Source organism: Poecilia reticulata, chromosome 13, assembly GCF_904066995.2.
Source record: "Poecilia reticulata chromosome 13, P_reticulata-male-v2, whole genome shotgun sequence".
NCBI lineage: Eukaryota > Metazoa > Chordata > Actinopteri > Cyprinodontiformes > Poeciliidae > Poecilia > Poecilia reticulata.
In genome coordinates this window covers 15,255,799-15,278,733 of record NC_088842.1, presented here as the reverse complement: position 1 = coordinate 15,278,733, position 22,935 = coordinate 15,255,799, and the positions used below count along the sequence as shown (strand labels likewise).

The following is a 22,935-nucleotide window of genomic DNA, read 5'->3' as shown; positions in this document are numbered from 1 at the left end:
GTGAGATGAGGATATGGCTGAAGATAGGGTCCAACGGCGTTATAAAAAATAGGGTAAGGGGCTTACAAAACAGACTGAGTGAGATAAGTGGAGAGGGGATAGACAGAGAAAGGTGTTGGTCTGAAAACATACACTGCAAAGGGAAACAGTTTGCTTTAGGCTTTATATAAAAACATGACAAGCTGGGGAACAGCTAATGAGCTGGCATCATCATTTGGTAGATTACCTTGATCTATATGAAGCCATAACATAACAGAGATGTTGGGGTTGTATAGTAACAGGTTGTGGTGATATGGATTACAATCATGGTGATTTTGTCTATATTATCAATAAAGTTTAACATGTGAAGACTGTTTTAAAGACATCAGATGCAACCCTGTAAGCTACAAATAGACAAGATGCTTGAAAACAGAAAAAAAATGTCTTCGTCTATGAAACGGCTTCAGATACAATCATTTCTTAACAGCTCAAATACATGTAAAAATAAATCAGGCAGAGACTAACTTGTAATTTCCCTGGCTGTATGCTTCTTTCTATGTTTCTTGTTTAGCCAGGTTTGCAAAAAACCTTCATATTTAAAATTATTTTGCCTAAACCTGGTGAAAATTCAACATTATGCTACTGCCCTCCCAAGTGTTGTTCATTTCTCTGGTAATTTGAAGGAACTTCATCTATATGCCCCAAACAAGAGCCAACACCACACAAACACAAAAAAACGTGTAAAATTGCACATGGGGTCAGTATGACCCCGCTGGACCATGCACAGAGTAAAAAAACACTTCGGGTCTAAATGTCCCTGTCTCTTAAGACCATGGGAGGGTTAAATAGGTAAAAAAACACACACACACACACACACACACGCACACACACACAAAAAGATTTTCATTCCCAGCTGCTCAAGGTTCAGGATGTGTTAAAGGGAAGCGCCTATTAATGGTAGCCCATTATTTCCTAATTGTTATTCTTATTAGAGTTGTCATGTTTAATCTGCAGTGCCTTAATTTGATGCCTTCAAACAAAATCTGCAACAGAGAACTCAAGCTTTTAACCATCGCTGTCACATATGTTTGTTCATATGCCAACTATAATGTTTGTTTCTCAAAGGGGAATTTGGATAATCACTGCTTAATGTGTGAAAACTCCACCTTCTGCTCTTCCTAGCTCTTATAAAACTCTCCCTGATTATGTTAAAAATGTGTTTGATTTGAAGGCAGATATTAGGCAGAGGCATCTCTTTGTGCCAGATGTAGAATAAAAGGGGTGAGCAAGCCAAGGGCCTATACTCCTTTTTCCTGGAAATGTTGAGTGCAGTAAACGACTTTGTATTTATTTCAACTACTTTTTTGTCAAGTACGGTTTTAACTGATCACCAAGGACAGGGACAGTCAAAAAAGATGTAGCAATGCTGATAGTGAAAAAAAAGCCTTTTCATTCCTTACACCATGCATCTAGTTCCTTTTGCGTTTCTTGTTCGAGCTAAAAGGAGCGCCCTACATTTAGAAATGCCACCTTAGCTCTATTGTTGTTTCGCAAATTCCATTTCAAATTCAGTGGAAGCCAGCCCACCCACATCCCAAACCCTCGTTTTTATGCTCAGTTACCACAAGCGTTATAACACGGCCTCATCTGGAGGGAAAAACTGTGTTTTGAAGTTGTTTTTTTTCTTCAATTCAATCCTTTTACATATAACTGCATTGACAACATAAATGCTGAGAAGCTCAACATCAGGAGTTAAACACAGAAGCAGCCTTCCACCTCACATTCTGGGTTTTACTGTGCTCTAAATACAGAAAATTGTGGACACTTTCAGGTATGAATGAATGCACATACAAAGTACAACACTTTAGTCTCATTCAAAACATGGTTGAAAACAGGCATAGAAAGTGTGTATTAAATATAATATGACTTAATTTAAAAACACAGTAGTGAATACAGCATACTTGGTTAAACATATGAATACATCTTCAAAATAGAAAGTGCATTTTGTATACTTTATCAGTTGTGTAACAAGGATTTAATTAAAATCTGGGCCTTTCGTAATCTGTCTTGAACTTTCATTCTTATTTATTTTAAATAATATTTGGAACAATGTTTTTATTTCAATGCTGAACTACTGAAGTACAGAATACTAAGCTCTGTTCTTTGTCTGCTGAAAAAGCGCAATCTCTTTTTTCCAAGGCAAATTCAAGGAAAGTTACACAGAAGTCGGTCTACAAAGAGAGGATGGGGAGCGGGTGGGGAGGGAAATTAGGGCAACGATTTGAAATTCCATCTATGAATAAAATGAAGGTTAGAAAGTTTTGCGTAGGCATAAAGCATTCCAAGTGTGTGGGGTTTTTTGTACTGCTGGATTAAAGGATGTATGAATGAAATGTTTCTCCCCCATAAATCTGTGTCAGTTTAGGTCAGGGGTCTTCAACTCCTGGCCTCCAGGTCTGATGTCCAGTTACTTTTAGATGTCTCTCTGCTTCAACACACCTGAGTCAAATAATGAGGTCTTTAGCAGGACTCTGGAGAATTTAACTGCATAGTGAGGAGGTAATTCAGCCATTAGATTCAGCTGTGTTGGAACAGGGACAAATCTAAAATTGGCTGAACACCAGGCCTTGAGGCCTGGATTTGAGGACCTCTCATCTACGTAGTGACCATCTGCTATGTAGTGGCTATGTAAAATTGACCAAGTAACAGGTGTCATGTAAAGGGTATTTATAGTCTTAGTTTTACCTTATAGGAACATTTGGGCCTTGTTCACATTTTTTACATACCCATTTATGATTTTATGTATTTAGTTATGGATACCAGAAGCTCTTAAACTGGAAGCTGCTGGCAGGGTTGCTGCTTTCTGTTAATACTTTTTTATATCTTTCCTTATAGAAACACTTGTCACACTGTTTATTAAAACCTCACACACACTGTGGTACAAAAGTCAGAACATCTATTCAAATGTATGCTTGCAAATGAGTTCTCGCTATGTGCAGGCATGATGTTAACACCTAGGTGACTAATAGTTAACAACGTTAGGCCCCCACACACACAGTGTACATGGATAGATTGTAAAAATACAATGTTGCAGTTTGATATGTTTTATTATGGCTGGACTCGCACTTCTGAGAAGACATCTGTTCAGTGTAATGAACTTGGGGTGCAAGAAACATACTAACCCTCTAAAACTAATTTCTATTAAAGACACGCCCTCTGCTAATTAGGATTCACATTAACCTGTGTAGCATTGTTATTATTTCCAAGCTCAACCCTTTGCTGTTGTAGCACTTTTAACCACTCTATGCGAGAAAACTAAAATGGAGGAATTCTTGGGTTTGATATCCATCCGGTACCCCAATCGGTGTGCAGCGCCAATGACCTAGTTTATGACAAATATGACCCAGAGAAACATTAGAATTTTAGGCAAAATGATTCAGCCTAATTTCATTAAAGTGACAGGAAAACCAATTATTTAGACACCACTGTAAACTTTAAAGTTGAAAGACCCTTCAATAAGGGTCTTTCAACTTTAAAGTTTACAGTGGTGTCAAGGCAGAAAGACCCTTGCCTTGCTATAAGCAAGGCAGAACAAATACAATATCAATGGCCACCTTTTCCCTTGAACCAATGCACAACACGAAATGTCCACTTAAATCAATATACAGTCCTAAACAAATGTAACCCAGTCAGTTTGTTACTCACGACCTCGAGGAGAGTGGAAAAAACGTTGCAGGCCTGTTAGGAAAAGCGAGGAAAACATTGAGAGCGTTGCAATTCACTCGTCCTTTCACTGAACGCAGCAGAAAACGTGGAGCTGCAGCGGCTAGCTAACTTAGCTCAGCTCAAAGTTCGTCATGACTACTTGCGTCTGTCTCCTCTCGGTCTCGACCGCTCTCCAAGCTCCTCCAGCTTCTCCCGAATTTCGTCCTCTCCCGTGCTTTGTCCGGTTTTCTCTGGCTCGAGTCCGTGTTTCTTCTCTTCTTGTCCACTCGTCTTTCCTACGTTCTCCACCATAACGTCTCTCCTCTCCACCAATCACGAGTCACGCAGAACGACAGTTGGCAGAACACTGAGAACGCTGACGCTATTTCGCCCTCTACTGAAATCCTTAGCTGTCACCAATGCTATGCAATAGTAAATAAATGTTTTAATATATTTGTGTCCTGTCTTGAACTATGTAAGATTTCTATTAACCTTAACATACAGGAGCAAATTACAGTAGCCCTTTATCACAGGTCCACACTGTCATAGTGGACAGATAGTGTATGGGGCAGTATTATGTATTCTTCAACGGCATAGTTCCATTTTATAGCACAAACTAGAAGCTATGTTACCTTCAGTTGTTATATATCAAACATAAGTTAGGGTTACGGATTTGACACCTTGATATTGCCCTCTGTCTTTTTAATCGTGCCTGGACCATGTACAGGGTAAAGACTGTGAGCTACACTGTGCATGGTCCAGGCGGGGGTGAACTGACCCTGCATGCGCTTTTACGAGTTTCTTTATTCTTTTTTTTTTGGTGGTTTTGTTAACTCACCTCAGGAGACGAGCGGGAGAGTTGCAAGGGAGGGATGCTCTGTATGGCAGAAGTTCAGCATGGAAACTGCAGCTCCAAGGAGGAGCTGTGTGGAAAAAGCAACACTCAGTGATAACAAGCCTTTAGTACGCCCGAATGTCTACAGTAGCCAGACTTGTTTTATTTAATTTAGAAAATGTTTAAAATATTGAAGCAAAGCAATGCTACTGAATGTAAGAACATGTTGGGCTGTGCCTGGCCTTGTTGGCGTGAGACTATCTCTTTCAAAACAAAAAAGACAGAATATATATATATAAAATGGCTGTTAAATTAAGTGTACATTGTTGTTCATATTCTTCGTTTTAATTTTTTTATTGTTTTAATGATGCTTGGGTTGTATTGTACATACACTTGCTCTAACTAGGAGATACCAAATTGTGAGATTGTAGAGCACACAGCGATGCAAAGCAGGTTTTTATGTTTTAGGATTAACGGTCGCTTACAGGAATCCCTGAGGCTGATAAATGAGTTTATGCCGACATAGAGCTTTTATTTGATCCGCCTCACATTCTCCCCTGTCACTGTTGTTGATTCAGAAACAAATGGCAGCAAATTACAGCAAGCAGTTCTCAATCTCTGTATGCTATTTTGTTTTGCTGTCAGTTTATATGCAACAGTTTTAAAGTTGTGTGAGAAAACACTTCCACTGATCATTTCCATCTAAAATATTTCTGCATGACTAAGTTTAAAACATTCAATTTGTTTGTTAAATGTGTTTCCATACCCAAAACCGCTGGTATGAATACATGTACTGTTACATCACTAATATTTTCAGTACATATTTTGGTTGAAATGCACTTTTGCTACTAAGCAGTCACACACACTTCAAGTTTTGTGCTGCATTTCAACTATTATTAGGCTGCATTATTTAAAAGATGAAATTAAATAAGATAAGGTAATAAAAATGTGTCACTGATTTTCCTAAGCAATTTATTGAATGGTGCCAAAGATAAAATTGAATTGTGCTTGCATTTAACTGTGTGGATTTGATACATTTTAAAGTGATCAAACAACAAATAAATCTAGGGCAAGCCTTATTAATCCTTTTCTTTTCCTCACTCTTGCGCAACAAACATGCGCACACCAAGCAGAATAAATTTGTGAATCACAAAAAGAGGAAAAAAGGAGGGAGCTCAAAAGGGTTATCAAACAGAACAGGCATGTCTATCCCATTATCTCATCCCTTGCAGCTCACCCTTAACCCTCTTCACAGCCTCCTCAAAAAACCTTTTTAGAAATGAGAAGATTCTCAGAAATGGCTGCATTGCCAACAGCACAGCTTCAACGCATGGATGGTGGGTTTTAACCAGTGATCCCACAGATCGGCAAACAAACAGCATGCTATTACAAGATATTCTGGCAGGAATATCCAATATTACATTGGACAGGATTTGGAGCCTGTCCAATGTAAGAAAGACATAAGTTTTAACAGCTACATACTTTTGGACAGTTTAAAATGCATAGAAAATAAACACACCTGTAATAGTGTGGGTGTGTTTTTGCCTAAATAAATCTGCAACATTAACATGCAATTTGTTTCAAATTATTTGCTTTGGTTTTTTTGTCACTACTTTTTTTTTGTACATAATTCGAAGTCTTCGCTTTAAACATGTGCTTTTATAAATCTTCTTAACCTAAATAAATGCAGTGGTATTTCCTGTTCTCATTCTTGATTTTTTGTTTATTTTTCATTTCCTCTCACTTTTATCTCTAGTGTCTTGCGTTGCTCTCATTGTGTTTGAAAAGGCTCTTTAAACAAAGACAGACTGATTGTTCCTGTGATAATTCATTCTCCCTTTAAAAAAATCAGTATCATAAATAGTTGGATTTCTTTTCATCTTCATTTAATTATTTCAATTGAGATTGAGAAGTTAGGATTGTGGGGATAAAGCACAACCCACATACAAAGGTCATAGTCCTCGACGCGGATGTCACAGGTTCAAGTCCCGACCTGATGATGTTTGGCACATGTCTTCCCCATCTTTTGTTGTCCATTTTCCTGTCTGATTAGTCTCAAATAAAGGCTGCCTGAGCCAAATAAATAAACAAATACAAATAAAACAGATTTTAGGTCTGGTATTGTGTTTGAATGTTACAACCAGTATGTAAAGATCATCATAGTAAGATTACACTAAAATTCTTAGGTGACACAGAAAGATCAGAGGCATCCAGCAAAACTGGCTTCTCTTCATAAGTAGCATTTTTAGTGATACAATAACACTAATTATCAGCAATTTTAAGTAATAAAGTTATATTTTTATATCTGTTGTTGCAGCAAGGCAGGCTCCATCAGGAGTGTCAATTTCTAAGTTCTTAAGGAACAGTGCTCTGCAACTTTCAGTTTTGTCCCTGGTACAATACATGAGCTTCAGCATGCAGCAAGTCATGCTAATGACCACATTGATTCTGATGTACTAAAGCAGCAGCTGACTTGAGGACTGCTGTTTGACACTCATAAACCACGTGGTATGCTTTTTTATGAATTAATATTATTTTTTATCTTAGTGAGGAGATTGATTACTGAACAAGAAACAGATGGCTGATTAGAAACGGGTTGCAGGTGTGAGAGTACACAGCAGAAGGCATGTTGAGGAGAGAGAGACATAGAGAGAGAGAAAGTGGAACAGGGGGTGAGGGGAAGTTCACAGGGGACTCACACTAAATAAATCTAACAATAAAGAATAACTAGACCTAGGAAACATAATTAAACTAGAGTAACAAAGAACAACTAGACACAAGAGATAAACATAATAAAAGCTCAGCAGAAAAAACATATTTTCTTGTATTTTAAGCATTCAAATCCTAAAGGGAACTTACTTGCAATCAGATATTGCACAGTTCTAGGTGTGTGACAAATTCAAGGAGTTACACAGTGGATGTGCAAACAAACTGTTTGTGTAGCTATCACACATTAAACACATGTTTTGAGGATGGTGGTGTTGAGAAACATCTGATTTCTCTAATGGGAATTCAGATTTCAAGGAGACTTCCTGTTTACTTATCCAAATAGGAACTTGTACATTTGATTTATATTGTAGCACTGAGTGCACACTTGAATCCATAATCAAGCAAACATACAGATCCAGTTGGATTTTTTTTTCTTCTTTTGCTTTTGCTTTTCTGAAGAAAACACAAAAGGCTGAACAAGTCCAAGTCCCATTTTATTATTTCATAATGTCTGCCAGTATGGTGATATTTGGAAATGTTAGAATTGACTCAAGTGCTACTTGTTATATAAAATTTAAAAACACTGGTGTAAAATTTTTAGACCAACCATGTGTTTATCGACAGATTTATTTGCCTCTCAGGAGGACATAAACTGCTTAAAACTTTAAAATTCTTAGCAAACAATCACAAAGAAAATTAAACACCAACAGACATGCAAACTTAAGAAAACACAGAAACTAAAATATACAACATATCTTAAATAAAATATCACTTTGACTCTGGCAGACAGTGATTTTACAAATAGAACAGGCAAAGGAAAAAGACAAAAATGAGTTGGAGACAAGTTTCAGTTCATATAACTGAGTTGTACTAGCAAATGAATTCAGTTGTGATTAATTAAGATAAATCTTTACCATGCTTTCTGTCTTAGGTAAGTTTTTCTTTAAACTTGCAAATGTAATAAAAATGAAGGTAAGTACTAATGGTTCCAAAATCTACCCTGCAGGAAAATGTCTTTCTTAACACACCTTAAAAAGCATTTAATTATTTCATACAACAAACAGATTTTGCTTTTAATTAGTTTGATATAGAAATAAAGCTAAATAGATTTATCACAATTAGACAGAAACAGTGGTGCAGTTTGTTATTACAATGCTTCAAGTTAAAAGACCATACCTTATTCTCTTTTTTTGTAATTTAATTCATAATTTTGAATTTGAATTATATTAAACTGTAGGCTAGTGTGATTTTTTTTAAGCTGAAGCTTTTAATTGATAATGATTTCCAAGTTGGCTGTTTTAATTAGACATGTAATGGTAGTAATTACATATTATGTTTAAACCTGACATGAGCCTCAAAAAACACAACTGTCAGATTGCCTTTGTAATTTGTGTGTATAGGAATATGTATTGTTATACTAGTTGAAAATCTGTTGCACAGCAGGATATGTCTTGCTTTCTGGATAGGTCATTAAAACTGTATGAACTGGAGTTTTGTTTAAATGTCAGGAGGTGCTACCATAAAAAGTTAATCGATCAAACCTGTCATCTGCTGCTGCTGCTTCATTTTGGGCTGCTTTAGCTTGTGCAAGAAACTTACCCGAGAAGAAAAATGGAAACTTGTCCACTTTGCTGCAGTGTATGGTTGATTTATGCTTTTGGTTTTTACATTAGGGATAATAAACCAAACTAACAATTTAAAAAAGACGATACGGAGTACTGTAACAACACACTTCAGATGATGTGTCAAATTTTTTGTTTTTCTTTTCCTTGCAGAACATCTCAGACAAGATGCTGGCAAACCCTTCTTCCTGGTATCAGATCAAAAAGTACTTGAATATGTCAAGTATATCTAGACATGACAGGCACACCTAAATGCTGTCTTATACTAAGAAAACATTGCTCTGTTATTTGCTTCATACTTGTGCTCATGAACACAAACTATAGGTTTCTTGCCCTTTTTCAACCAAACCAAGTTATCATAATAAGAAATGAAATTTAAATGTTAAGTGCCCATGTTTTACAGTAACTTCTCAAATGGTCACAGCAGATCTTTAATCCACTGACATTTCTACATTTATTTTGCAAGTGGAAAAGTCTTGTGCAGACAGTATGTGTTTATATTCTAGCTATTATGAAGTTCACTCCAGAAACTGTTTGAAATCTGCATACGCTGTGCTGAGTTTTAAATAAATACATATGACTCATAAATCAATGCTTTAAAAAAAAAATTGTTGGCTTGCTTTTGGGTATCTAAACGCCTGTATCCCAAAAAAAAAAACAAAAAAAAAACGGAGGACGAGGAATCCTGATCTAATCCTGGAGTGCGCACATATCCTCAAAGATGAGAGCATACAGTCAATACTAATACTTTTAACAGATAACACTAAAGTCTTTTGTGGTGGATGATTGGTAAATTGTTTCTGGACAGTTGGAGAAGCAGCTGTCCCAGGGTCTTTACCTCACTGTCTTTGCAGATGCAGTCACAGTCACTCATTGCCAGTGATGAGTAAGCTCTGCACTGATGGCAAGATGATGCTGTAGTCCATTCATTCGTAGGACACAGTTCTGACACTTGATGAAAACCCTTGGACACCTTGAGGCCTTCTTCACTGCAACAGAACCTTTCATTTTGAAGTAATTGAAGACAATGCTTTTATATGTTTTAGCAATTTCCTTACATGCTATGCCGAATTGATGTAAATCCTCTGAACTGCCTTTCTTTAAATGTGATGAGTGTTAACACAAGACAATATATTCAACAACAAATTCTCTTCGTTTATCTGTTTAAGCTAATAAGTCCCTTGGCAACAAATTAGCCTAATAGCTAGCAACATGAAATCTGATGTTGCGAATATTGGAAAAATGCATTTGTGTTCCTGCATGTTACCTTAAACCACCACAGTAGACTTCACTGCCCCTTCAGTGATTGGTTAGTTTGTTGCTGCTAACTAATGTGTGTCTAATTACACATTTTTTTTGTGATTAAATTATCCACACCAGGGGAACATTTTTCTTGCTTCAGCTGGTATTGTTTCATTTGCTGGTTTGATAAATTACACTGCGATTGTTTTTTTTTTTTATTATTGTTACTGATTATATTCTTCGTATTTTATAGTAGCATTTGACACACACTGGTTTTGATGTGGAAAACAAACACATTCAAATTTTAAAAAAAGCATTTGACATCATTGCACCAAATATAAAACAATTTCTGTTCATTCATCCAATGTTAGTCTCAGGTCTGTCATCCAAAGGGAGCTCAAAGTAGAGCTGCTGGTTCTTTTTTTTTTTTTTTTTTAAGGTATTTGTGCCACTGGTGACCTTTATTCAACAGTAGCTAGACAGGAAAAAGGGCAAAGAGAACAGGAGGACATGCAGCAAATGTCCCGGAGCCCGGAATCAAACTAGGGACACCTGCGTTGAGGACTATGGCCTCTGTATATGGTGCACCTTCTCTCCCACTGAGCCACGTGGCTCCCCTTAGCTACTGGTCCTATGACAAATATGAAAATAATAACCAGGATGGTTGTTATATTCCTGAAACAAACTACGCTAAATTATAGATTACAGTAAGCTTACCTTTTATAGTACCCTTAAAATATTCCAACAAGCAAAATCCAGAAATCTTCATCACACAAAACAGAGAGATGCACATGTGCACATTTGCCGTGTGAATTTCTTTTAATGCACACACATTGGACACATGTCTCTTCCATTTCAATCAAACATTTTATCAGTGTCAAGAGTCAAAGTCAGCTTCATTAAACATTTATTCTCACGGAGCATGAAGGGCACACTTTTTCCAGGTTCGCTCACTTTGTGATGTGAAGCGTCTTCCCCATTCCCCCGTGTAAGCGCAAGCACAAAAGAAAACCTGGAAAACACACTCGCTTCAGACGCATGTTAAAGTAATGTATAGCACTGCACTGCAAGACGGCATAAATATTTCAATAAAAGCAAAAGAAAAACGTCTGAAGCACATGCACAGAGCTCTAACTGGATGTTCACGTTAGGGCTGCGTCCCACAGCATCTGGCTCGAGGGAAGATTATGGCAGCAGCCACATGAATGCACAGAACTCCACAGAGGCAACAGTAGTGATATGTGCTAAAGCTTTTCATGTGTAGGTGTATTGTTTTCCTCCACATTGTATGTTGCTTTCTCTCAACATTGACTCTGGATGCAGGTTTGTGCGCTATTAGAACATAATAATGTAACACGCAGATTCCTTGCACTCTTTTGCTTTTCTGTCAAATTTGGTTTTTAGTTTGATCTTGTTAGTGTATCTCGGTTAAAAACACATATAAAGGCTCTATAGATATGAGATGACAGCATTTGAAGAAATTATTCAAAACGTTAGTAGAGCATAAACAGAGCAAAATCATATAAGTAACATGAATGCGTGTTTTTTTCCCCCCAGAATCTCTTATCCAACATTCTGTGTATCCACAAAACAAACACACTGACATGTCAGCCTTTAGTGTTAGATAATACAAGAGAATAATCAGCAGGTATCTGCCTCCTCTCTCTGGCCTCTGGATAAGAATAAAACAACACATGCCATGCTCTTCCTCCTCCATTCTTCCCACTGTTGCCCCCCCTCCCTCACTCCCTCTTCCTTAGCTCTATTTTTCCACCCTCCATCTAATATCCCTTCGTCTCTCTCTTTCTTTCTCTCCATCTTCCCTCCGCGCACCACCCTCGCTTCCTTCAGACTTTCATACGTCCTCCTTCATCTATCCGTCACTCGGTCTGTCACTCTCCGCTCCTTACCTCCATCACTGTCTCCGCATCCATATTTTATTTATTCATTTTTGCTGTCATACAGCTTTCCGTCTCCACATTTGCCAGTGATCTGACCTTTTCCTTGTGATTGGAAATATTACCAAACCATTTGTTCACAGACTGTAAACACACTCCCACAGCAGTCAGGCAGAAGAAAAAACAAAAAACAAAACACCTTCCCACAGAGTAGTTAATGTTATATAATGGTTTACCAACATTTTCTGACATTTGCTATTTATTTTGGTGATTGTTTTGTGCTTATGTGATTAAGCATGTCATTATCTCACACTGATTCTTTACAGAATGCCATTATTAATGTACATTTCTTCAAAAATCAAGGTTTTTGAAACTCAAAATGTCCTCCATATCAGACACAAAACAATTATTGCAATTCCATTTGGAAGTTTCATTATTGTGTTGAGGGTTTTGGGCCATTTCCAAAAGAATTGACATCTGCTATTCTTACCATAAGAAGTGAGTCACAACCACAAATAGTTAAAACAGTTGCCTTTACAAGCTCCCTCTATGAAGTCATGTATCAGGTTTGATATTTTTTTGCATGTCTAGTCTGATTCTACACACCTTAGATTGTATTTTTATAAATTTTATACATTTATAAATTCAATTAAAAAACATTTTTGAAACAAATATCTTCAACTTAAAGGTGGTGTGATGGCGATGAAAAAGAAGTCTATCAACCTCAAAGACTTGGAGCTCCTCACCAAAGATAAATTCAACAAATGCCAGGAGAAACATTGAAAAAGCAATTATAGGAATAATGTCACATTTGCAGGATTTTGAATTTAGTTTGATAATTTTGGTGTCTTTTTTTTAGCACCATGAAACACATGGTGCTATCCTTGATTTGGCATGTTTTGTTGCTTACTAGTGTTACCCCTTCGCTCAGTGTCACAGCGTTTCGTAGTGATCTGTTGCTTACAGCTGGTGGTTTTAGCTAATGTTGACTGATGAAAATACCCATTCATGTTTAAGGACTGGGGTCAGCAGTGAGGCACAGACACACATCTTTCTATCTTCAAAAGGACTTTCCATTGTCTTCCATCCTTTTTACAGTCATTTCTATAGTCTAAACCTACCTGACCCTAAACCTAACTGTTGCCAGTATGTGCCTGAGCCTGACCCCAAAACCCAGAAACAGCACTTCTTCTTATTGGGTCTGGGCTTTTTATTCAATAAGGAGCAGTCAGTCCCCACAACATATATAAATTAGAAAAATCTAGGTTTCTACAAAGTATCAAATAAAAGGCCACACACAAACACACAAGTATTTCTTTCTACGGGGACTTTTCAATGACTTCCTTTCATTTTTCACTCATTTCTATAGCCTAACCTTTACATTGTCATTACATGCTGAACCCTAAACCCTAGGTTTTGAGGTTTTTCCCCATACGGAGCACTGGGCACTATCACTGCAGTATTTGTTGGAAAAGTGGACCTTATAATGTATCAAGCAAGACTACACACACACATACACATCAGTAAGCCAGGAAATATGATTCTTCTCTTCATTATACGTCCAATCTTTACCCCTGAAAACCAAAATGCAAATATTGTGTTCATTCCCAGACAGTGTGGTTAAATATAAATAGAAAACATAGATTTCTGTTTTTCTTTGTAAATATATGTCTTCTGTATATTCATACATGCAGTCATATTCAATAAATTGAAATATATTATTAGTTCCGAGGCTTGTTTGTCAGCTGAAAAGTTATATTTGAAAATAAAATATACTTAAAGCAGGTAGTAAACATATTTCTCGTTAAGTGCACATTTCTGTAAAATTGTTTTGTTCTGATGTACTATTCTATTATTAACTGTTGTATTTTTATTAGCTTTACGCAGAAAATAATCATAATTTTCACAAAGACTTGAAAGCACCAGTCTGTGTGAAATTACTATGAAATAAAACAACTTCAAGAGTTGAATTACATTCTAATTTGTTGAATGTGACCACATCCATATAATGAAGCTTGTGTGTAATTGCTGATGGGCATTTAGTACATTTGCAAAGCCCTGTAGTTAGCTGCTCAATATTCTTTATTTGCATACCAAAACCAAAGTCATTCATCCGTTTATAAGGAAATAGGCCCCATGATTTTGGAGTCCTCAGTGATAACATCCCATAACTCAGGTTTTTGTTTGTGTTGTTCTTAACTACTCTGAGATTTTATCACTTGCCTTTGCTTGTAAAACAGTTTCATTACTCTTTCTTAGTCATTTATTATTCACTAAATTAAATCACCTCTCTGCACCACAGTGTGTTGTTTATGATGCACCAATCTTCTTATACAGATTAGAAGCGTCAACTATATGTCTTTGTTGTAGCTGTACGTTGGCTGTCATTGCACCAGTGTCCTTCACTTTAGAGAGAATCACGTTTTCATGTTCTGGATGAAAAGATTTGTCCTTGACTGATTTGTTATGTCATGTTACAATGGAGGGAAAATGCTACAAAGTTACAGCAAACAATGACCCAGCTGTCAAAGTGCTAAATGAATAACAAAGTTTTCTAAGTAAGTGAATGAATGAAAATTAATTTCTATAAACTCTTAGTCTTTGTTACTAAATATATATGTAGTGGTATAGAAATGCACCTAATTCCACACAGGTGGTTGTCAGGTGAGAAGTTCCGGTTGATAAGGTGGGCGTGGTATATAAGGAGCTGCGGCGTTCATTCAGGATGTGTCGTCTTTGCTCTTCCACTGTGTGGCTTGCATCCTGTGGACTCTGGCAGCGGAAAGTAACACAATCTCTGGCTGGCTGGTGCGTGCTACACTAAGATCCTGGTGGTAAAGCGCCACTGCGCTGCGCTCCTTCTCTTCCTCCTTCTGCGAGTGTGTGTGTGTGTGCGTGTTTGGATCGGCAGGTCCCCCCACAGTTGGACCATTGCTGTTCTGCTCGGATCTACTCTGCTTTGCTCTGTTCTGCTCGGATCTACTCTGCTTTGCTCTGTCTGCGTTCGTTTCCCGGATCGGTCAGTCGGCGTTCGTTTTCCCGGACTTCCATCTCAGTCGTTTTTAAAGTTGGACTGCGGCGGTATTATCCGCCTCCATCGAAGCGGTGTTTGGGGTGTGGCATCGGCGCACCCCTTTCACCTCCCGTTGTGGCATGACAAGCGGGCCACGCATGGTCCTGATGTTTTAACTTGCATTGGCTATTGTTAATTTCTATTACTTTACTTATTTTGCTTACGGCCCTTTTTGTCTTTTATTTAGTTGGGCTGATATTGTTTTTTTTCTAATTAGGTTTAAGATTGTTATCTTGGTTAACTGTTTTTCTTTTGTTGTTTTGCAGTTGCTGAGGTCCGGTGGTGGTGTTGGTGTGGTGACGGTGTCTTCCTCTTCTGCGTGCTGTGATTCTTGAGTTTGGGTTGTCTCACTGCGTCTGGTGTGTCAAAGGGTTTTTTTGTTTGTTTGCTGTGTTTGGTGGATTCCGTCCCTATAGCGCCCCCTCTGGCCGGTAACTTCAGCTACTGCACTTACTTTGATTTTCTTTGTTTTCCTTTGTGTCCCATTCTTAAAAAAGAAACTGGTTTTAAAAAGTGTTTTAAAAAGAGCTTAATAAATGGTTGTTTTATAAATTTGAAACTGTCTCAGATGTGCTAAATTCATGCATTACTGAACCTGTGTGCCTTATACCAAAAGAAATATTCTCTGGGTGAAATTCCCAGGGTGGCGTTGTTGTGCAACCTATTAAAACTAAAAGTTCACCAAATCTGAGTTTCCGTCTAGTATCGCCACATTTTTGGCGTTGTTGGCAGGATTATGCTTTTTATGAACATCTGAGACAAGCATTTGTTTTTCAATATTTGTTTTGTTTGTTGTTTCTTCCCCCCCTCCTATTTGTGCAGATTGGCCGATCCAGAGACAGAGCAGCAGTGGTTCCATGTAGAGCTTCAAAGTGGTGGGTGAGGTGTTAATAGTTTAACCATAGATTTTTTTTTTTTATTTATTTTTGCACTGCAGTAATCAGAAGCAGCATAAGCTTGTGACAATGGAAGAAGAAATTCAGGAACTCAAAAAGCTGGTAGCAAGCTTAAGAGCTGACAATGAGCAGTTGCGACAAGGGCAGGCTAGCTTAAGTGCTCAGCCGTCCACTTCTTCAGCATTGCCTAATGCCCCTCCTACGCCTAGTCTCCCTGTAGCAGAGAGACTGATTTTTGTGCCTAGAGATAGGAAATGCCCCATCTTTAGAGGAAGGACAGGCATAGGATTGAGTGAGTGGATGGAGGAAGCGAAGGTGTGTATGAGAGCGCGACATCTATCTGTGGCTGACCAAGCGTTTTTCCTGTTTGATCACTTGGATGGAGAGGCTAGGAACGAAATAAAGTATCGCTCTAGTGCAGAGAGAGAGGACCCTGCTAGGATATTTGAAATCTTACAGGAATTGTATGGTTGCTCAGAGTCATATGTTGCTCTGCAAGAGGCCTTCTTTTCCAGAAGACAACAAGAGGGAGAGAGTCTTCAGGAGTTCTCCCTCGCATTAATGGGTCTTATGGAGAAGGTAAAGCAACGCGCACCTGCTGGTATGTTGAATTCTGAGACGCTGCTAAGAGATCAGTTTGTTGAGCAGGTGTTGGACGGTTCTCTGCGTCGTGAGCTGAAGCAGCTCGTACGCGTGAGGCCAGACAGCACTTTGCTTGATGTCAGGACTGCAGCGATCCAGTGGGAACGCGAAGGGGTACCTCATCCTGTGAGAAGCCGCAGTCAGTCGGTTCCTTCAGTTTATGGTGTCCAGTATGGGGTTCATGGCGGTTCTCAGATGGCTTCTTTGACATCAGCAACGGAAATGAGTCAGATAAGAGAAATGCTAAAGCATCAGCAAGAGCAGCTCCAGCAGCTTAGTGAGAGCATTTCTCATTTGCAGAATTTCCGTCGTCCTAACCGTCCACCCTTTGCTGGTCCAGTTATCTGTAGGCGGTGTAATCAGCCTGGTCATTTTGCACGAGAGTGTGATGGGGTGCGTGCCCCTCGTCGAACCCAAGTTCAGTCAGATTCAGCTACTCGGTCCCATTCTGCTTCAGCGGCGGAAAACTAGTTCCCACCGAACTGCAGAGCCACAGTTTGGGTGGGGATGCTATTGGCTCACAAGCCGTTACTGGAAGCGTGGGTGCTTCTAAATTGATTTCAGCTTGTCCTCATGCAGATGTAGTCATGGGTGGTGTAACAGTCACATGTTTGGTGGATACTGGTTCAATGGTGTCCACTGTCTCTGAGAGTTTTTTTCGTCGGCATATGGAGTCCTGGGGTTGGGAGCGCCTCCATTCGTGTCATTGGTTGGAGCTTAGAGCTGCCAATGGTCTTAGGATTCCTTATGTTGGCTATTTAGAACTTGATGTACAACTCTGTGGCAAATTGATTCCCAACTGTGGTGTTTTAGTTGTGCAGGACCCTTGTGGTGAGTTCCCAGGTGTTTTGGGGATGAATGTGATCAGGAAGTGTTATCAGGAACTGTTTGGGCTGCATGGTGTAGCTTGGTCTTCTGTGTCTGGTGTCTCTGAGGCACCCCAGGCAGTTGTGCAGGCACTGCAGCAGTGTCAATCTGCCTACTTGCAAGAGCCTCGTAGTCCTGGAAGGGCTAAGGTCAGGGGTAGAAAGGGCTGTCGGATCCCTGGTGGAGTCATGAAAATTGTGGCTGCCACATGTTCTGATGGGTACTCGAGCTCTACCGCTCTGTTTGAACCTTTAGAGTCCGGATTGCCTTCTGGTTTGCTTGCTTCCCCTGCTTTGGTTCCTGTAATCAGGGGTACAGCTTATGTGCCCATTATTAATGTTGGTATGACTGAAGTGGTGTTATACCCCCGCACTGTTGTTGGCACACTGAATGTTGTTAATGTGGTGAGTCTCCCTGCAGGAATTACTGAAGTTCCAGCAAAAGTAGCCACGCTGGGGTGCCAGACGGCTTCAGTTAGTGTGCAACAGCAGGTGAAGGACTTGGATTTGTCTTCACTGCCTGTGGAAGAACAAGGTCAGGTGAGATCATTGCTCCATCAGTACATGACAGTTTTCTCATCTCATGATGGTGACCTGGGCTGTACTAGTGTGATAGCTCACGAAATTCCTTTGGTTGACGATGTCCCAGTTAAACAACGCTATAGGCGTATTCCCCCTTCTGATTATGAGGTGGTGAAGGACCATATCAACCAATTACTAGCTTCACAGATCATTAGAGAGAGTAGCAGCCCATATGCTTCTCCCATAGTTTTGGTGAGAAAGAAAGATGGAAGTATTCGGATGTGTGTTGACTATAGGCAGTTGAATAGCAAGACCCGAAAAGATTCTTTTCCTCTTCCACGAATAGAAGAGTCGTTGGATGCTTTGTCTGGTGCATGTTGGTTTTCCACCCTTGATCTGGCTAGCGGGTATAATCAGGTTCCAGTTGTGGAGGCAGATCGTTCAAAAACTGCCTTTTGTACCCCCTTTGGGCTGTTTGAATGGAACCGGATGCCTTTTGGGCTCTGTAATGCGCCTAGCACATTCCAGCGGTTAATGCAGCGGATTTTTGGGGATCAACAGTGCCAATCTGTCCTGTTATATCTTGATGACATTGTTGTTTTCTCTTCAAGTGTGGATCAACATCTGGAACGCTTGAAGGTGGTGCTGGATCGACTTTTACAACAGGGGCTTAAAGCAAAGCTCAGTAAATGTTCCTTCTTTCAAAAAGAGGTACGTTATTTAGGACATGTGATCTCTGGTGAAGGGGTTGCTACAGATCCTAGTAAAGTTGAAGTTGTAGCCAACTGGCCAACTCCCTCTAAAGTTTCAGAACTTCGGTCGTTCCTTGGCTTTGCCAGTTATTACCGTCGTTTTGTAGAAGGTTTTGCAAAACTGGCAGCTCCTTTGCATAGAGCTGTGGCTCAGTGTACTGGTGCCAAAGCTGGTAAGAAATCAGATTGTGGACTTGCTGCATGTTGGACTGAGTGTCAAAAGAGCTTTGAAATCCTGAAGGCTAAGTTGATAACAACACCAGTGTTGGCCTATGCAGATTTCACTCAGCCATTTATCTTGGAGGTTGATGCCAGCCATGGTGGCTTGGGAGCAGTTCTCTCTCAGATGCAAGGAGGCAAGGTGAGACCGATTGCTTATGCCAGTCGAGGTTTGAGACCCACAGAGCGAAACATGGTAAATTACAGCTCCATGAAGCTTGAGTTTCTGGCCCTTAAGTGGGCCATGACTGACAAGTTTAGGGAGTATCTGTTGGGGAACAGATGTATTGTCTACACCGATAACAACCCTCTCAGCCATCTGTCCACCGCTAAATTGGCTGCCACTGAACAGAGGTGGGCTGCTCAGCTAGCATCTTTTGATTTTGAGATAAAGTACCGGTCAGGTCGGAGTAACACCAATGCTGATGCACTTTCTCGCCAGCACCCACCTGATCCACCAGATGTGAAAGTCATGCTTCCAGGTACAGCTATGCCTAGAGCATTGCAGGAAGCTTTGGGGATTGAAAAGGTTGAGGCAACCCAAGCAGTTGTTGCAGTTTTGCCACAGCATACTACAGCTGAACTTTGTGCTTTGCAGCAGGCAGATCCTGTTTTACAAGACATGTTAGTGTTCTGGAAGAGGGGACAGCATCCCAGTCGAGAGGAGCGGGCCCAGTTGTCTTCATCCACGTTGGTTTTGCTTCAACAGTGGGACCGGTTTGTCGAGAGAAATGGAGTTCTCTATCGAAGGGTATTTAGATCTGACGGGGGTGATGTTGTGTTCCAGTTGGTGCTACCAAGTGTGCTAATTAAAGATGTTCTGACCCAGGTCCATGAAGAACATGGTCACCAGGGAGTGGAGCGAACTTTGGCGCTCTTGCGGTCCCGGTGTTACTGGCCTCATATGGCCTCTGAAGTGGCCCAATGGTGCCAGGCTTGTGAGAGGTGCCAGGTGGCAAAGGATGTCCACCCTAAAGCTCATGGCTACATGGGACATTTACTAGCGTCACGTCCTAATGAAATTTTGGCTATTGATTATACCACCTTAGAGCCCACTCAGAATGGCTTAGAAAATGTCTTGGTCTTGACTGATGTTTTCAGTAAATATACTGTTGCTGTCCCCACACGGGATCAGCGAGCAGCCACTGTGGCTAAGGTTTTGGTGTCTGAATGGTTTTATAAGTTCGGTGTTCCAGCTCGGTTGCACTCCGACCAGGGTCGTAACTTTGAGAGCTCACTTATCCAGCAGCTGTGTAGCTTCTATGGTATTATAAAATCATGCACCACTCCATACCACCCAGAAGGAAATGGCCAATGTGAGCGTTTTAATCGGACACTGCACAATCTGTTAAGGACGCTGCCTGTATCTCGGAAAAGAGATTGGCATGCCTGTTTGCCCCAGGTTCTTTATTGCTACAACACAACTCCTCACCAATCTACTGGAGAGTCTCCTTTCCTTTTGATGTTTGGTCAGGAACCTAGACTGCCCCTAGATTTCCTGTTGGGTAGAGTTGAGAGTCCAGTTGGTGGTTCTGTCCATGAGTGGGTTCAAGAGCATCAGGCTCGTTTGCAGGTAGCCTTTGATGGGGCTAGAGAGCACCTGGAACATGCTGCAGATCGCCGAAGGCATGCCCATGACACTCATGTGAAACATCTGCCACTAAAGGAAGGTCAATTTGTGTTTTTGCGTGACTTTACTGCTAGGGGGCCTCATAAGACCAGGGACCGATGGAGCTCGGTTAAGTATAAAGTGTTGAGGGCACCAAAGGAGGATGGCTCTGTTTACACCATTGCACCTATGAATGACCAGAGTAAAGTAAGACAGGTGCACCGGACCATGCTAAAGCCTGTGGTTGGTGTTGTTCCTCCTGATCACATTCCTCCTCACAACTTGCCTCCTGTAGAAAAGGGACTGTCTGAGGACAATGGCCCATTTGATTATGATCTGTTTGTGAACAACCCCTGGTGGTTGCTTCTGACTTACCTTCTGGTAGATCACAGCCTCCAACTGCATCCCGGGAACCGGGGTCACCATGTGAACCAGTTGTATCTGCTGAACCCTCTACATCTGGGACTGTTCCAACTGTCAGCTGTTTTGATCCAGTGGCCCTACGTCGCTCCAAACGTACAACTGCTGGACAACATTCTAATTTGTACCATCTTCCACGGCCAGCAGGAGACGATCTTCCTGGGGGTTCTTCTGCATCCCTGTCAACTGTATCAGCGATGTTTAGACCTTGGAACTAATGGTATTGGTTTGAATTGGTCATCGTCGGGTCGACGATGCAAGAAGGGGGGGTAGAATGTAGTGGTATAGAAATGCACCTAATTCCACACAGGTGGTTGTCAGGTGAGAAGTTCCGGTTGATAAGGTGGGCGTGGTATATAAGGAGCTGCGGCGTTCATTCAGGATGTGTCGTCTTTGCTCTTCCACTGTGTGGCTTGCATCCTGTGGACTCTGGCAGCGGAAAGTAACACAATCTCTGGCTGGCTGGTGCGTGCTACACTAAGATCCTGGTGGTAAAGCGCCACTGCGCTGCGCTCCTTCTCTTCCTCCTTCTGCGAGTGTGTGCGTGTTTGGATCGGCAGGTCCCCCCACAGTTGGACCATTGCTGTTCTGCTCGGATCTACTCTGCTTTGCTCTGTTCTGCTCGGATCTACTCTGCTTTGCTCTGTCTGCGTTCGTTTCCCGGATCGGTCAGTCGGCGTTCGTTTTCCCGGACTTCCATCTCAGTCGTTTTAAAGTTGGACTGCGGCGGTATTATCCGCCTCCATCGAAGCGGTGTTTGGGGTGTGGCATCGGCGCACCCCTTTCACCTCCCGTTGTGGCATGACAAGCGGGCCACGCATGGTCCTGATGTTTTAACTTGCATTGGCTATTGTTAATTTCTATTACTTTACTTATTTGCTTACGGCCCTTTTGTCTTTTATTTAGTTGGGCTGATATTGTTTTTTTCTAATTAGGTTTAAGATTGTTATCTTGGTTAACTGTTTTTCTTTTGTTGTTTTTCAGTTGCTGAGGTCCGGTGGTGGTGTTGGTGTGGTGACGGTGTCTTCCTCTTCTGCGTGCTGTGATTCTTGAGTTTGGGTTGTCTCACTGCGTCTGGTGTGTCAAAGGGTTTTTTTGTTTGTTTGCTGTGTTTGGTGGATTCCGTCCCTATAGCGCCCCTCTGGCCGGTAACTTCAGCTACTGCACTTACTTTGATTTTCTTTGTTTTCCTTTGTGTCCGATTCGGAAAAAGAAACTGGTTTTAAAAAGTGTTTTAAAAAGAGCTTAATAAATGGTTGTTTTATAAATTTGAAACTGTCTCAGATGTGCTAAATTCATGCATAACTGAACCTGTGTGCCTTATACCAAAAGAAATATTCTCTGGGTGAAATTCCCAGGGTGGCGTTGTTGTGCAACCTATTAAAACTAAAAGTTCACCAAATCTGAGTTTCCGTCTAGTATCGCCACATATATATTTTTTCAAAATATTTCTCAATGGTATATTTTAGAAGTTAATTTTATTTTAACGTTTTTATAATACAAATCCAAAAATAGGGACTAGATCTGAAAATAAGACTGGCGAGAAAAACTTTGCACAAGACAAAGGTGAATTAGTGACACTGTCTATGCACAGTAGTGCTAAAACAAAAGCTGTACAGGTTTATATTTTCATCTTCAGACTCATATGTCAGAAGGTTCTCCGAGTCTAACTAAAAAAAAAAAAGCTTACAAACTTTTGGACAAGATTTTTTTTCTTTTTTTACCAATACCTAGTGGTGATTATACTGCTAGTTTTTTCCCTTTTTTTCTCTTTTGACTTAGAAAATTTCCATTAATGTCAGCAGGGCAGATAATACTTGGTAGACTGATGATCGCTTATGGCAGGGTTGCAAAACTAATTGAAATAACTACCTATTAAATTTCTCAGAATAAATTAAGTTTTATTGTAAAGGTCTGTACGCGTTATGGCTTTATATGTTGAGAGG

The 22,935-nt window shown here is 40.3% G+C and overlaps 2 long non-coding RNA genes across 2 annotated transcripts in view; one reads left to right on the top strand and one right to left on the bottom strand.

The window, feature by feature from the left end:
* LOC145554730 (uncharacterized) overlaps positions 1–4,000 on the bottom strand; it is a 50,102-nt gene extending 46,102 nt beyond the window's left edge. Inside the window, exon 1 of the long non-coding RNA XR_014090719.1 lies at positions 3,685–4,000. This is a non-coding gene — a long non-coding RNA (uncharacterized LOC145554730). The remainder of the gene's footprint in view (positions 1–3,684) is intronic.
* A 10,606-nt stretch (positions 4,001–14,606) lies between these two features.
* LOC145554628 (uncharacterized) lies at positions 14,607–22,148 on the top strand. Its single transcript, XR_014090616.1, has 3 exons — positions 14,607–15,494; positions 15,886–15,938; positions 21,974–22,148. It is a non-coding gene; the product is annotated as an uncharacterized LOC145554628 (long non-coding RNA).
* Positions 22,149–22,935: the final 787 nt, after the last annotated feature.